Source organism: Paralichthys olivaceus, chromosome 2 (genome assembly GCF_024713975.1).
Source record: "Paralichthys olivaceus isolate ysfri-2021 chromosome 2, ASM2471397v2, whole genome shotgun sequence".
Lineage (NCBI taxonomy): Eukaryota > Metazoa > Chordata > Actinopteri > Pleuronectiformes > Paralichthyidae > Paralichthys > Paralichthys olivaceus.
The window spans coordinates 3,252,298-3,267,330 of NC_091094.1; the positions used below are offsets into that span (position 1 = coordinate 3,252,298).

Here is a 15,033-nt window from a genome sequence, read left to right on the forward strand (position 1 = left end):
AGCGCCGCGTCTGCCAAGTCCTATTCAAATGGAGATATCTAGATTTGAACTAACAGAAATTGTTGAAATGTAAAATATTGACAAAATAAATAGTCAGCAGGAAGAATATATTGAGAGTGGGAAAGAGTAATGAACCATGGAGAGAGGATAACCATTTCCCTTCTGCCCTTTCTGCTGTGGTCAGTCCACCAAAGGCTAAATGACCCAAAACTTTAAGACAGAATGACTGAGACAGAGAACACGAGTCCCGGTGAAATCACTTCTGATGTGTTACAGCTTCGGGCCCCTTTTCTGTTTCTGCAGATAAGCTGATGTGCAATGAATTCAGACAGAACAACACAGGGTGAGAAAAGTGAGGCTTAAGTGAAGCCGAGAGTAAAACTGAAGGGGAGAGACAGAAGGAAACAATAAGTGCAGGATAATGGAGGAGTGTAGAAGAAACATGTGGAGGAACAACAGCTGAGAGACAAAGCTGCAGCGAAGGAATTCTATCCGGTCGGATACATTTCAAATTAAGCTGTTTTTCTGAGCTGCACCTTGAAAGCTACGATATGTTGAGGCTGTATGTGGGAATGCAAATATCTGAGTCTCTTCCAGTTCTCTGGATCTCTTCTTGGTGTGTTTATGATGTTTTCGACACAGGACGGACGCTAAAACTTCAAGAATGCAAATATCTCAGGGTGGAAAACAACTGGAAGACCCCAAGAAGGAGATCGGCTTGGGAAGATGAGGAGATTTAACACTAGCTGTGTCGAGAAGAGTGGACAGTCCTTCAAATGCATCCTTCTGAATAAGTGATTCAACTGATTCTACACTCATCCATCCATTATCTGTAACGCTTATCCTTTGAGGGTCACAGGGGCTGCTGGAGCTAGTCTGTACATTAAACCCATTTAGGTAAACACGGCTATTGTTGAGAAAGTGGAGAAGGAAGGAAGAAGGTCCTGAAAAATAGAGTGAGAATGAGACAAAATATGAGAAAAACAGTTCTGGAGTCAAAGTGAAAGAGGAAAAAAAAAAAAAAAGAACCATTTAAAATAAATGAAGGAGAAAAGAGGACTGGAGAGCTGGAGCCAAACGGAGGCTGAGAGGGGGAGCAGCAAGAAAGAGCGATAACAAGTGATGCAGATGGATGTTTGTGGAAAATGGGTAGCCTAGAGGTTGTGTTTGTGTGTGTGTGTGTGTGTGTGTGTGTGTGTGTGTGTTATTTTTTGGTGTGAGGCAATGGAAGGAGGATCTTAGCACTTCACGCTCATGGACGTCGGGCGGCCCTCGTCGCACCATTAACAGCCTCAAATCAAAGCCCTGGCAGCTGGGTGCCCCACTCCGCCTCGGCCTGCCGGCTGGAGTGCTTATGTGTGAATGTGTGAGAGTGTGTGTGAGTGTGTGTGAGTGTGTGTGAGTGTGTGTGTGTGTGTGTGTTGGAGAGAGAGTGAAAGAGAAGGAAAAAGAGTAAAGAGAGCAATAACAAAAACATCTGCGGGAGAGAAAAACTGCTCTGTTCACTGATTCTACTTTCACAACAAAGTTAAGAAGCGATTGACTCCTTTCACATTTGATTAAAACACAAAAATCATTTCAGTTCTCGGTTTCTTTTTGTTCCAGGACAGACTTTTCTTACTAATTCAGGATCCGCAGTTTTTCTAAAAAGTCTCCATTTTATGCGCCGGGCGAGACTTTCAGTTCTTTCTATTATGTGTCCTTGTAGTTGGTCTGGATCATGTTCTCATTTCTAATATTTCACTGTCTTTTTAGTGAACTAAAGTGCAGTTAAACATGGGAACTATCCATCCATCATCTAAAGTGATTACCCTTTGAGTGCTTCGAGGGGGCTGGAGGTAATCCCAACAGACAGCGGGCAAGAAGAACACGCTCAGATTTCTCTCGTGTTTCACTTCTCGTTTTGCTTGAACGCCACTGTTCTCCTCCGGCCAAGATTCGGTCCAGCTCTCATTTGGTTCTTTGGTTTCTTTGCTATTTCCCCGAGAACACACCTAAAGGCCTCTCAGGTTAAGAAAGTTGGAATAAAACCTTTATCCAATAGACGACGGCAGCTGAAACCCCCTGACGGAGCAGCAGACGCCTCCCAAGACGTCTGAAAGTTTGCCTGGCTGCCTGAATAAAACATGTTAAATCAATAGCTATTTATACAGACTGGGACTTGGGGGCTGAAACAATAAAATATTATCTATTTCATCTACGCTGCAGTTTTGGTTTGCATATCGATGGCTGTTATTTTACGAGTCATGAATGGCTCTCTATATTTTTATGGGCTTTACACTCTCTGCCTGCATTCGCTCTCGTCTTATCCACTAACTCATTCTTTCTCTTTCCCTGTTGAGTGGTAGACTCTCTCTCTCTCTCTCTGTTTTATCACTCTCCCCACTGTGGTGAGTATTTTCTGTCCACCCTTCTCTTTTTCTCCACTATGTCCTTAAGTCTCTCTCCATTTCTTTCTCTAGCTCCACACTTGATCTACTCACCCATTCTCTCTCTGTTTCTCTCAAAAGGAGGAGTCTGGGTAATAAACCTCAGGTGAATGTTCTCTTCCCATCATCCTCTACCTCTCGTCGCCCCTCCTCTCTCTCCCTCTCCCTCTACAGTTGATGTACTTGGGATCGGTAGAGCCATAAAGCTCAGGTTGTTTTATTGGCCAATGAAAAGGCAGGCGCGCCGTACGGCACTGCATCTTGGGTAATACGGTGTGCGTCTGTGGGGGATAGCCCCCGGGAGGGAAAGTGTATGTGTGAGTATGTGATTGAATAAGTGAGTTGGGTGGAGAACAGTAAAAAAGAGAGAGAGAAAGAATGGTGAAATAGAGCAGGTGAAGGCAAAAGATGGATGACAGACGCAAAGAGAGGTCGATGCCACTGGTGCCACACCCCTCATAAACGCATCATACATTCCGACCTTTAACTGTTAATATATATACTTTATAGATTCTTTGATATTACGTTGTATACGACATATCAGTGGAATCTACACTCACAATCTTTGGGAAGTGACCAAATAACGAGAACACGGGGCGAGCAGATCATCAGTGTCGAAAGGAGCTCGCAGACGTGGTTCATCTTATCAGGATTCCTCTTCGTTAACTTCCATTGGAAGGTTTCTGTGCACATCTGGGAGGAGACTAATGCCAGTCTTGCATGTATGTATACATGTGTATAAATATATATACATATTTGCTCAGGAGACGGATGTCTACATCGCCCTGCTTGGCCCGCTGCTACACGACCCAGCCTTGGACAAGTGGAGTGAAAGAACGGGTGGATGATTGATTGGAAAACTTTCTCTTTCATTGATATTTTTCCAGCATCATTCTATCTAGTTGTTTACTCATCTATCACCAACTCATTGATATCGAACAACACACTTGATGGATTATTGAGGGGAAACCTTTATTTAGGAGTCCTCAGCATTCGATTTGATATTTTTGTTCTGATAATCTCTTGCAGTGAAGTGACGCCACTGTTTGAACTTTGCATGCCCACGTGTGTTTCGCATATTCCACTGTGTGTGTCCCTGCAGGAGATTTATGCTGGTTAATATCAGACGCTATAGCTTTTACCCAGCAGCCCTCTCTATCAAACACACCACCACTGCACCGTGTGTGTGTGTGTGTGTGGGTGTGTTGGTGTGTGTGTTGGTGTGTGTGTGTGTGCGTGCTCGCCCTCCTGGGCTGCAGCATTTTGATCTCAAGCCAAGTTTTATGGAAATAAACAATGTTTACGAGGCGCCGTTGTGGGATCGCTGCTGTAGAAAGGCTATTTCAATTCAGTTTTGTCATTTTCCATTTTTTATTCTCTGTGCTCCTGTTTGTTTTATTAGAAAATATACGGTGGCTTCATTCCACGCTATCTCACCAATGCAGTCCTGTCATGTTGAATTGTGTCGCAGCTCTGGTGAGGTGTTGGTTCTTTCTAGTCTTTTACTTCTCTGGTATTCACTTGAGCGAAGTTTCAAATTGTTTACAGCCTCTCTGCTTTTCCAGCATTTAGTGGAAGTTCTCAGATTGACTGAATAAAGTAGGTTTCAATCGCCACCTGTGACTTTCTGCCGTCTCTCTGCTCAGCGTCTTCAGTAACTATGAGGCTGAACGTTATCAGCTTCCTAAACTGACGAGCACAGACGTCTCTCGACTGTTTATACAGGACAGCGCCTCGAGGCCGGGGCTGGAAGACATTATACTTCACCTGCACGTTAGTCTTGCACATCACTGATGGTTCAAACTTCAGTTTGACAGACAGCATATCCTTTCATTCTCGCCTTCTGTTGAATATTCACCGTCTCGTGTGACGTGTCTGTCCGCCGCTCTGTTGAGTTTCCACTGTTTAAGCTGGAAATGCTAGTTAATACTTAAAACGATATGTGAGTTTTTGTAATATTAATAAACATCTTCCTGTTCCTCCTTTAGGCCCTTTGGTTAAAATATGTCCATGAGATAAAAGTGATGATATTTGAATGTGTTTTGCTTTAAAATGCGTTAAATAAGCGAATGATGATCCAGTTATGAGTTGGAAAGGCAGAAAGCAGCAGTTTCATTATCTGTGATATCTGAGGCAAAATTAGCAGCAGAATCAGCTTTTTTTTTATTATTCCTGAAGTTATAAAGGACAGGAACAAATGTGTATTTATTCTTTCCCTGAACTGACGCTCAAATTAAAGTGAATGTCCGATGGGCTGATTTGGTTCATAAGGACTTGTGGACTTGTTCCCGTTTCTTTCGTAAATGCTTGAAATAAAACTACATAAATCACTTGTTTACAGCGTTGTTGTTTTTTTTTTCTTTTCTTACTTCTATAAGATAAAATAAAATAAGAAAATGTCACAATCATTGTTTGAATTCAGAGCAATTTGTGCTTGTTTGTTTGCAATAAAATACATGAGCTAAAATCATGGTCTAATATATCTATACACCATAAGCGGGTGTCTGACGTCTGCTCTGCCTCTGAATGGCACCATAATGGGGGAAAATTCTGACAACCAGGTTCCAGCTGCTCGGCGTCTCGCTGTATTTTGACATTTCCTGTCCTGCTCATTAGACACATGCCTCCTGTACAAAAAGAGGCTACAGCACCCATCCTGTCCTCTAATGCATAAAAACTTCCTCACAGTTGCGATGTGTGAAAACCTGAATAAAACTTTTCTCTCGTCGTCTGCCCTCAGAATGTTGCCCTGACACCTCCTGCCTCGCCTGTAATTTAAGAGGCACCCATTGTTTTAAGTTCCAGCATTTCTGTTTTTAGAAGTTTCCATTTGGGGCAGAGTGTTCTCCTGCTTCCCGACATTTTAAATGTCAAGGCATTCTGGGTCACTACGAACAGAAAAGCAAACACACACACACAAACAAACACGAATGCTGAACACCACATGCACTCACGGAGGAAGGCCGATGCAAATACGTACGTACGCACAAAAAACACGGATAAATCTCATGTGTGTACACGTATGCAAATGCATGTAATCGAAGATAAGGGAATCTTTGGTGTTTTTCTCATCCCAATTTTCTTTTGTTCCCAACCAGATAAGCTAACGGGAAAAAGAACCAATAATCCGATAATATTTCCTCGCAATGCTGTCCCCATTGTTCTCATCGACTCTCGATAAGAGAAGCGAGGGAGAGAAAGACGGAGGGACAAAGCTATGAGGACTAAATATAGCCTGATAAAATTTCCAGGCCGTATTGTTCTCACTGACATAAATATACACAAGAGGGAAGGAAAAATAAAAAGAGAGACGGGGAGATGAGCAGCGGCAACAATGTTCTGGCTTCATTAATAGACAAGCCGTTAATCTCTATCTCCCCAACTGCTTAATCAGGCTGTTCAATCAGAAGTCGAGAGGCAGGAGGGAGGAGCAGGGAGTTCTGGGAATAGAACATTCAAGAAATGACGGGATACCAGAGCTGTTGAAAGATCTTGTATCCCGTCATTCTTCTGCTATGGCAGCCCGTTGTGACCAAAGTTCAAAAATCTAAATCAATACCAGCCCCCACCCGCAAAAACAGGATCAAAGCGTAGGAGCCCGGTTCACCCTGGAGGAGTGATCAGAGACGCAGCGCTAAAAATCACTCGCAAAAAAAATCAGCCGGCGGTGATAGTTTGACAGGAAACGGCCCGAGTCTGCATTGGATGCTCGTCTGACAGCCGCACACACACACACACTTCCTGTCAGAGCTGAGAAGAGTGACAGAAAGCGCAGCCTCTCTCTCTCCATGCTAATGTGAGCCACACATGCTTCTCCTGCTCTCTTTGCCGACAAGCTTTTCACCGACGAGCTGCTCACCACAGATTCTCAGTGATTCACGAAGAATCTTCTTCTGAAGACTTCTGTTGATTTGTGACAAAGTAGAGTTCTTCCACCATGAAAAGGGGAAACACTGGATAATAAAAATGAAGATCTGAGAGGAAAATAACTGCTGCTGAAAATCTGGTTTGAAGGTTTTAGCCTTGTTGGGTTTCACAGGGGGGCAGCTGCAGTGTGTGTGTGTGTGTGTGTGTGTGTGTGTTAGTGTGTAGAGGAGACAGAGAGGACAGTGGGTAAGCGTAGGGGTCTAAATTGATTATCATTTCCGACAGTTACCCCCTGCGGCCCCTAAATATTTTGTCACAGGAACATCGACGCTTCCTGTTTTCAGTCAATACCAAAATGACACATGAAGTATTTTAGTTTGAACTAAAACTCGATCCATCCTGTGACCGGCTGACGTCCTGATATCAATATGTTCTTTTAGTTTTAGTTTTACAAGGCAAAGATTCTCTGGGCTCATTTTTCTACTTAAATATTGTTTTCAAATGATAATGAATTTTTTTTAAAAGCTGTTGAATTAATCTGATTCTCTGTGTAACACTGTTGATTAGAAGTCGATTAAAAACAACCTGAGAGGATTAAAACTCAGGACAGTGATGGAAACTGGGAGAAACTGCCTCTTGGCTTGTGCCACTTTACAGGACGATGCTGAGCCGCAGCAGCTAGTATAAATACATCATATTTAAGTTGCATACCAAGGAAAAGCAGGGCTGCATTACTACATACAAATACACACAGAGTGCAAAGGATACTAGGCCATTCCCCTGCAGGCCGGCTGAAAGGAGTGAGGCAGAGTAAATGGTGTCAGCAGCTCAAGGACTTGAGAGCCACTCTAAATATAGAGCCTTATTGACAAGAATGAAAAACAATACAGAGGAAAGAGAGGGTGAAGAGAGAGAGAGAGAAGACAAACATCAGCCATCGCCTCTCGCTCTTTAGTCAGTGACGTAATCCTGTCACTACTTTTGTCTGTATGTTTTTCAGAAGTATTTCATTACACTGAGCCGGATCAGTGCTTTGAAATAACTCATCCTCTGATTCCGTCTTTCTTCATCATTCAGTCTTTAATTCTCTCACTTTCAGTCGGTACACGTTGAAATGTGGTGCGATCGTCATGGCACAGATTACAGTTTCCCACCTGGGACACATGGCTAGCTGTCATGTTAGCGCGCATTACAAGAACACAACTCCACAACCCCCGACGAACACACAGCGGCTTCAGCAGCTGCCTCCTCTCGATGGGCTCGTTCTGCATCGATGAATTGATTTTCCTGAACACAATATCATTAGCTGTTTACTGCCACTTGAAAAGTTGAGCTTTTTTCAACAGAAACACAATGAACTTTTGGTTTCGCATGACGTCGCCACGTTAAAAGTGAACGAGCCTTCAACGCGCAGGTACGAGCACGGAAAACCGATTTTTGTGTGATCTATGTGTTTCTTTGTGTTTTGGAAGCAAGAGTGTTGTAAACTCACAAACAAGCTATACAGCCGGGCAGAGCTCAGCAGAGATCTTCTGTTGCTGATCTTAATCAGCAGTCTCAGTATGTGTGTGTGTGTGTGTCTGTGTGTGTCTGTGTGTGTGTGTGTAGAGATGGTGTGCTCAGCTTTGAGTTTTGGCATTTGAAGCCACCTGAGGTCAAATCCATAAACAAGCTGCTTGTCAGTGAAAAGTTTTCGCAGCAGAGCAGTTGTCTTAAAGCTCCATTCTGTGATCAACGTGTCGACCGACCCTTCAACACAGGACAACACAGGAATGTCTCTCTCTGTCGAAGATGTCTCTTCCTTTCAAAATGTCACATATTTTCAGTGGAAACAAGCTTGTGGCTAAAGTTGGTAGAAAGCGTCTTTCAACAAATAAATGTATTTTCTCCATATTGTGAGGAACTTCCAACATATTTCTTTTAAAAAACAGCAAATCATACAAAAATATGTGCAGTTATGATATACGATCATCCGACGTAGGTTGGATCTATAGCCATTGTTGAGTCGTTGGACTATCTGAGGCGTTGCTAACTTTCGTCTTGCGCCAAAGCGAGCAGAGCTGCAGCTATCGGTCGGGAAACAGTGAAGAAGAATCGATGGCGGGATCACCTTTGGGCGATTGCTGCTCTCCTAATGAGAATCAATCACTTGTGCAGAGACCAGAGATAAAGGAAGAGAATGCAACAACTACACGTCTGCTTTCTTTTCTTCTGCAGAAATCAACAGAGTAACTCAGTGAAATAAATGCCAGGGTGGCTGCCAGTATTGATTCTGGTGATTGATTAAAGGCCATACTCGAGGAGAGAGGAATTGAGGTGTAAAGTTATTCACACAGAGGACCAGAGCAGAATATTACATACAGTACCAGCAGCCTATTGCTTGGTGTGTTGGATTAAACAGCTCAAAGGTTTGTCAGCTAAACTTTCCTGTATTTTTCCCGAGTATTGCTGCTGGATATCGAGCAGGTAGGAGAGTTAATTGCTTTGAAAGATACGAATGTCTGAATTCACAGGTGATTGAACGATTGAAGTCCTTGTTACTAAAAAAGCTTCATCTCTTCAGAAATGACTCACATGAGTGTTTGCGTTGGGTTTTGTCACATTCACAACACAAACAACAGGCCAATGTTCTGTCTGCCTCCCCCGACAGTCTTTTCAGATTCATTTAATTGTGAAAATATCCATCAAATTCAAGAAATGACTACTTGTGAAGACTTGAATGTCTCCAAACCACAGATTTAAAATCAGAGGAGATGTGGTTTTTGTCAATAACATCAAAGTACTAACAGGACCTGCAGAGAGAGGGCTACTTGTTTTTCTGATCAACGTTGTTAATGAAGAATTTTGAGATTCTAACCAAATCCAAGATATCTAACACAAAACAAGGAGGATGAACGTTAACCTCACGTAAAACGGCAGCGAAAAAACTCAACAGCTGAGATGCAACACTTCCCAGACAAGGTTGAAACATGAAAATCTCTGAGTTGTCGGTCGAAACAAATCAGCAAAGCTGTGATCTCATGACTTGCTTCACTGCTTTATTCTAATCAATGTTAGCACCAGCATCTGTTGAGCCGGCAGGGGTTCAGGAATAACTCCACAGAGAGCAGCAGGGAGGCAGGCCAGCTAACAGAGAGGACCTGTAATGTCTGAATGGTCTGATGAGGCAATCAAAGAAGAGTTTGACAAGGTCACGATCCATGTGTGCGAGTGTGTGTGTGTGTGTCAGTGCTCTCAGTTGTGTAACCGCCAATATCTGTGTTATATGAGGGGTCAGAGGGGAAGTTGCAGGGGGTCTTACGTGGGATTTATTTAAAGCCCCTGGAATGGAAGTTTTCAGTTATACATCCTTTTTTATGTAGGTTTATGTTCATAGTTAAAACAGCTGCTGTGGATTTATGTGCCTATTTCTCTGCAGTGTAAAAAACAACATTTCAATATTTGTGCGGCTCACTCACATGCGCGCGGCTTCAACACAGACACGGATCATTCGCTTCGAATGTGTCCACGTCTTGTGTTGTCAAACTGCTATTTGGTTCTGCAGCTTCGCTTTGCTCATGCTGCGCGTTGGGAAAAGCTCAGGCGTCGGCCAATCAACTCACGGTTTTATAGAAATATTCCAACCTTGCTGCTGGCAGATCAAATCACGTTAAAGCAAATGCAGGTCCGGCCTTTCATCTAATGTCAAAATGGGCCTGGACAGAGGTGACAGAGGCACCTGGTGACCCCCCTGTGTGTACGTACTCCCCTGTGTCGTTGCATGGACAGCTAGCTTGGCAGGTAAGCATGAAAGCCAGTTACGTCCCGAGCAGGGAGACTGTGATTGGTTGTGTTGTGATAATCGCAGAGACAACACTTGTCTAGCACAACGTGCTACTGAGCGTCGAGCAAACTGCACAAAGTTTAAGTTCAAGAAGTTAAGGCTCAAAATGCGGCGTCAAATTTAGCCCGAAATTAATAAACTGGGAAAAGAACGACTGATTAAAGTACTTTGTCAACTTGCTGTAATATCTGCTGTCGCCCTAATTCATTACTATGAATCTGCAGTCTGCAATATGACAATTCCTGTGACCACCCGAAGTGGAGGGTGTGATAGACTCATTTAGCTGCAATCGTGTAGCGGTTGACGGTTTGACCCTCTTTGACCAAAGCTAAATGTCAGCCGAGAATGATAAAGCGATGAGATTAAATGGTAATTTGAGGAGCCTACGGTGAAAACGTGCGTTAGGTTCGTGTAATCTGCTGAAACAGAATTTCAAGGTCTCCAAAAGTTTCCAGAACTTAACTGTCTTTAATCGAAAAATCTTCAATTAGAAATGGGATCTGACAGATGAGAGTGCTCTGATAATCCATGTTGTGTGGACTGGATTCTCTATATTTCACAGAAAAATAGATAATACATGTCAGACCATTGTTTATTTCCAGATGATGTAGCTGTATTTTTTTTTTTGTGTGTGTGTGTGTGTGACATGAATAGAAATAATAGATCACAAGGCTTTCAGAACAAAAATACTGCTTTGGTATAATCACTCCTCACTCCTGATGTACATGAATAAAAAGGCTTAGTTTCGTTAGATCAAATCAACCTCTCTGTTTAACTCTGTCCTCACTTCTATCCACCACTCAAACTTCCTCCCTCCATCACGCTGTCCCCAGACATCACTTATCCTTGTTTCAGCCGGATAGAGGACAAGAGGGAGTGAGAGGAGGCGGCCTCGGTCCCATTAGATCCCTCGCAGATGTTTCCTTTAATCCTGGTAATTAGCTGCAATTATAGTCATAGATACAGAAGATGAAGTGATCATATTTGCACACTGAATTAATTTAGCATGAATACTGTGTCTTTATGAAGCGTTTCCAGTTGCTCACTTTGGAGGTTTTATCTCCTCGCCCAGTCCTCCCTTCGTTTCTTCTCACTTTCCTTATCTCTCCTCACAATTCTCCCCCTCCACCCATCTATCTCACACGCCATACCTCCTCCCCCCCCACCTCCCTCTCATTGTCCTAGGTGTAATTCATCTGGTCTCTATCCTGAAAAGCGAGGGACACAGAGACAGAGGGGAGAAAAAAGAAAGTACAAGAGACAACAGAGCAGGAGAGGACATGACAAGAGCCCCTTTAGATGTTGCAGATGATGCCTTTAATCCTGTCAATAGCTGCAATTATAGTAATTATCTCTAATAGCAGCGCATTGTGCCGAGGCTCTGATATGTTTAACAGATGACGCCGAGTCGTGCCGCCTCCGCCGGGCAGAGAGGCCGGGGAGCTTAGATTCATATTAATGAAACCGACACAAAACAAGCCGGAATTGATGATGGTCCCGCGAGGTTTATGGAGTGCGGAGTGTTTTTTAAGCTCCAGGTTGAGGTCTAATGGAGGTCTCAGAGACGCTACTGAGTGGTCTTTGTACTGCAGAGAAACAGGGGAGAGGCTGGAGATTGATGTTCAGAGGTAGAGAGGGCTTGGGAGAAAATAGAGGCAATTATATGAGAGGAAGATGTTGCCAAAATAAGATGTTCGTGTGTTACGAGTGTGAGGTTGTGAGATGAGCTGGGATCAGCAGCTGAATTACAACGCAGTGAACATCTGTAACTCTCGAGCGCGAGCTGAGAAGCTTTAGCAAAGAAGTGAGTCCAACAGTATCAACAAATGAACCAGCAAATGAACGAATATCATGATAAAAGTAAAGTATACTTTGTTTGTGTATCTGAAATCCCTTTTATATGGAGATCTCACTACAATGCCCTTAAAATGAGCCCTGAATCATTCAAGCTGTTATCCAGTTTATTCCACCAAACCAACTCTTCCTTCTTTGGAATATTACAGAGGTCTTAAAACTATAAGCTTAACTTGACAACCCTAAAATAAAAGCAGCCACATTAACGCCTCCAAATATTGCATTGACCCTTGACTCTTGTTCAAAGAAAACAAGCGACATAAGGGATGAAAGATTCATGAGAGTTATTATCGACCCTTGCCCTGGTGAGATCCAGCGGGAATATACTGTTTGATGTTTTACTAGTTGTGTGAAAAGTTTTAGAAGGAAGGTTAGAAACTCATTTTATGCAAAACGAGGGCAAGTTATTTCTGGCAAAGTAATCTCTGGGTTTTAAGAACGTTTTGTCATCAGACGACAATTAAATTAAACTGAATTAATAATGAAATAATTTAAATTAAACATGAAAAAAGGAAATACACGCTTCATAAGTGCAAATAATAACATGTTCTACTCTTACTCCTTGGTTCACACATTCTGTCACACACACGCATGTTCACAAACTTCAGAATAAACTTAATCACTGACTAACTTCTCCTGCCTTTCATCACTTTCTTGTTCAAACGTCACTCGATACCTCACAAACTTTATTCAACACACACACACACACACAGTCTTATAGCCCTGGCAGGTCTTGGTGTGAGGTAGCTCCTTGATGCAGTGATATAAGAGGCAGACAGGAGACAGAAAACAGGTCAATAATTCATTAGATAGAGAGCTCAGCTCAACTTCAGCTCGAATAAACCGCCCATAACCGCACACGCTCACACACCCGGTCGTGTCTTCAGGACTTCAGAGGAGGTTACGCCGATTTACATTTGTTCCGCCGGACACTTCTAACCCATAACTCTAACTACCACTAACCTTTACCCTGACCTTCACCTAACCACGCCCTCGCCTTAAAGTTTAATGAGAAACATTATAGGGACACACACACACACACACACACATATCCCCAACATTGTCTTGAGCTCCATCAGGGGTCTCTCCTCCACTTCCTCTGCAGCCTTCACAGCTGAGTATCTGCTCCGCTCCCATAATAAACGAGTGTTCGTATCTATTCCTGGATTCAACACGTCTGATGCTCACAGCACCTGACAGTGATGTGGTGGATTAACTATGACAAACGTTACACACACATTCAAACCTGAGCTTTTATTCACTTTGAGTCACTCTTCAAACATAGTGATCATGATGTTGTTGGGTTTTCTTCACAGGTGCCACATGTAAGTATTTACTGCTACTACACAGCCAGTGATAGCAGCAACAGCTGTTTACTTGTCAGTCTAAAAGAAATGTTCAGCATCAACTCTTTTTTTTTTTTTACAATATTAAAGGTGCAGTGTGTAGAATTTAGTGACATCTAGTGTTGAAGTGTCATGTTGCAGCTGAACACCCCTCACCTCACCCTCTCCTTCCAAACATGAAAAAGAACCTGTGGCAGCTTCAGGTGTCATAAAAACTCAAAAGGTGTTTAGTTTGTCCAGTCTGGACTAATGTAAAAAAACATGGCGGCCTCCGTAGAGAGGGTCCCCTCCATGTAAATATAAAGTATTTAAATATAAAGGGACTTTTCTGGGGTAAAGAAAACTACAATTCATATAATTTAGTTGGTCCCTCATGGTCTGTTGGAATATTTGGTTGGATTTCTGAATGACTAACTCATAGCACCATTAAATTGCTGTGTCTCATTGCCCTTTGTGTCGTCGCTCAGTCCGGCTGGTACGGTGCAGAATTATAACTATGCCTCAGAGAAATTACATTATGACAAAAAAATTTGCCATGGCAACGCTCAAAGAAAACTGATTTATTATTTCAAATGCACATTCTCACACGTACACAACCAGTTTGTGTCTGTGGTCTGAGACGGTCTTTAAATTCCAGTAAATCCAGAAAACCTTCAGGATACAGCCTACAATGCTTTTAAACTGACGATGCTTCACTTCACTTTACCGGTTTAAACTCGAGCAACCGGCACAGAACCTCTTCCATCACCTTTGGCGTGAAGTGAAACGGAGCTGAGAGCTGGAACTCTTTGCTTAACCGCCTCACTAATGCAAAGTTTCACAATCCTGCAGCGAAGCTTCCAGAAAGACTCAAATAGTTTCACAACAGCATATTTTTCCCAACAGGCTAAAACAGACTTCTCTACAAGTCTGACGGGTGCCTCACATTAACCGGTGTGAACGACGGTGATCGGACAACATCTGATTTGTGTGACCTGTGGAACATTCTACTTCAGAATCAGTCGTAGTGGCAGAATGAACAGTCTCAGCGTTTCATCCCTCTTCTACCTGAACTTCTCTTGTCCTCACTCTCTTCCTCATTCTTACCCTCGACTCATCACCTCTTACGAGTCCTTGTTCGTTGTACCTGTGTTGTGTTCTTGGAAAAGAGGAAATAATCTTTCTCTGCAGATCAATGTACCCATCTTATAAAACCACAGTACTATCTTTCTCTTTCTATCCACTACTCCTCTCTATCTATGCCTCGTTCTGTTCCCTCCATCTCCCTCAAGATGAGCTCGCTCTGCCGCCCAGTCTCCTCCTCCTGCCTCTTGCCAGCAGTGGCTGAGAGAGGTCGTACACACAGACGCTTTTTTTTTTTTTTTTTTTTTTTTCTGGTGCAGTTGTAATAATGTAGAAATCTCCTGAAAGGCGAGTCAAGGTGAAATGTGAGATCTGGGACAAGAGCTTAGCTTTGAACCTGGGATCAAACCTGCAAGCCTCTGCTTCACAGTCATAGCGCAGTGGTTTCAATCCAAAATCTTACCCATCTGGAAAAAGATGTTTTTCTGTTTACCAGAAAAACATAGACGTGCTACAATCACATTGTAGATGATAGTGTCTCATTGTAATGAATCATTTTTGAACACTTTAATATTCATTTCTTGGGCTTCACAATTTAAAGCCGCTCGTATTTAAAGATGCAAAGATGAAGACATCTGAATCGTCCCACGAA

The 15,033-nt window shown here is 42.8% G+C and overlaps 1 protein-coding gene across 12 annotated transcripts in view; it reads right to left on the reverse strand.

Annotated features, from left to right (window-relative positions):
- The window catches only part of ptprt (protein tyrosine phosphatase receptor type T), a 241,612-nt gene that overhangs the window by 107,274 nt on the left and 119,305 nt on the right, over nucleotides 1-15,033 (reverse strand). The gene's annotated exons all lie outside the window — the stretch shown is intronic.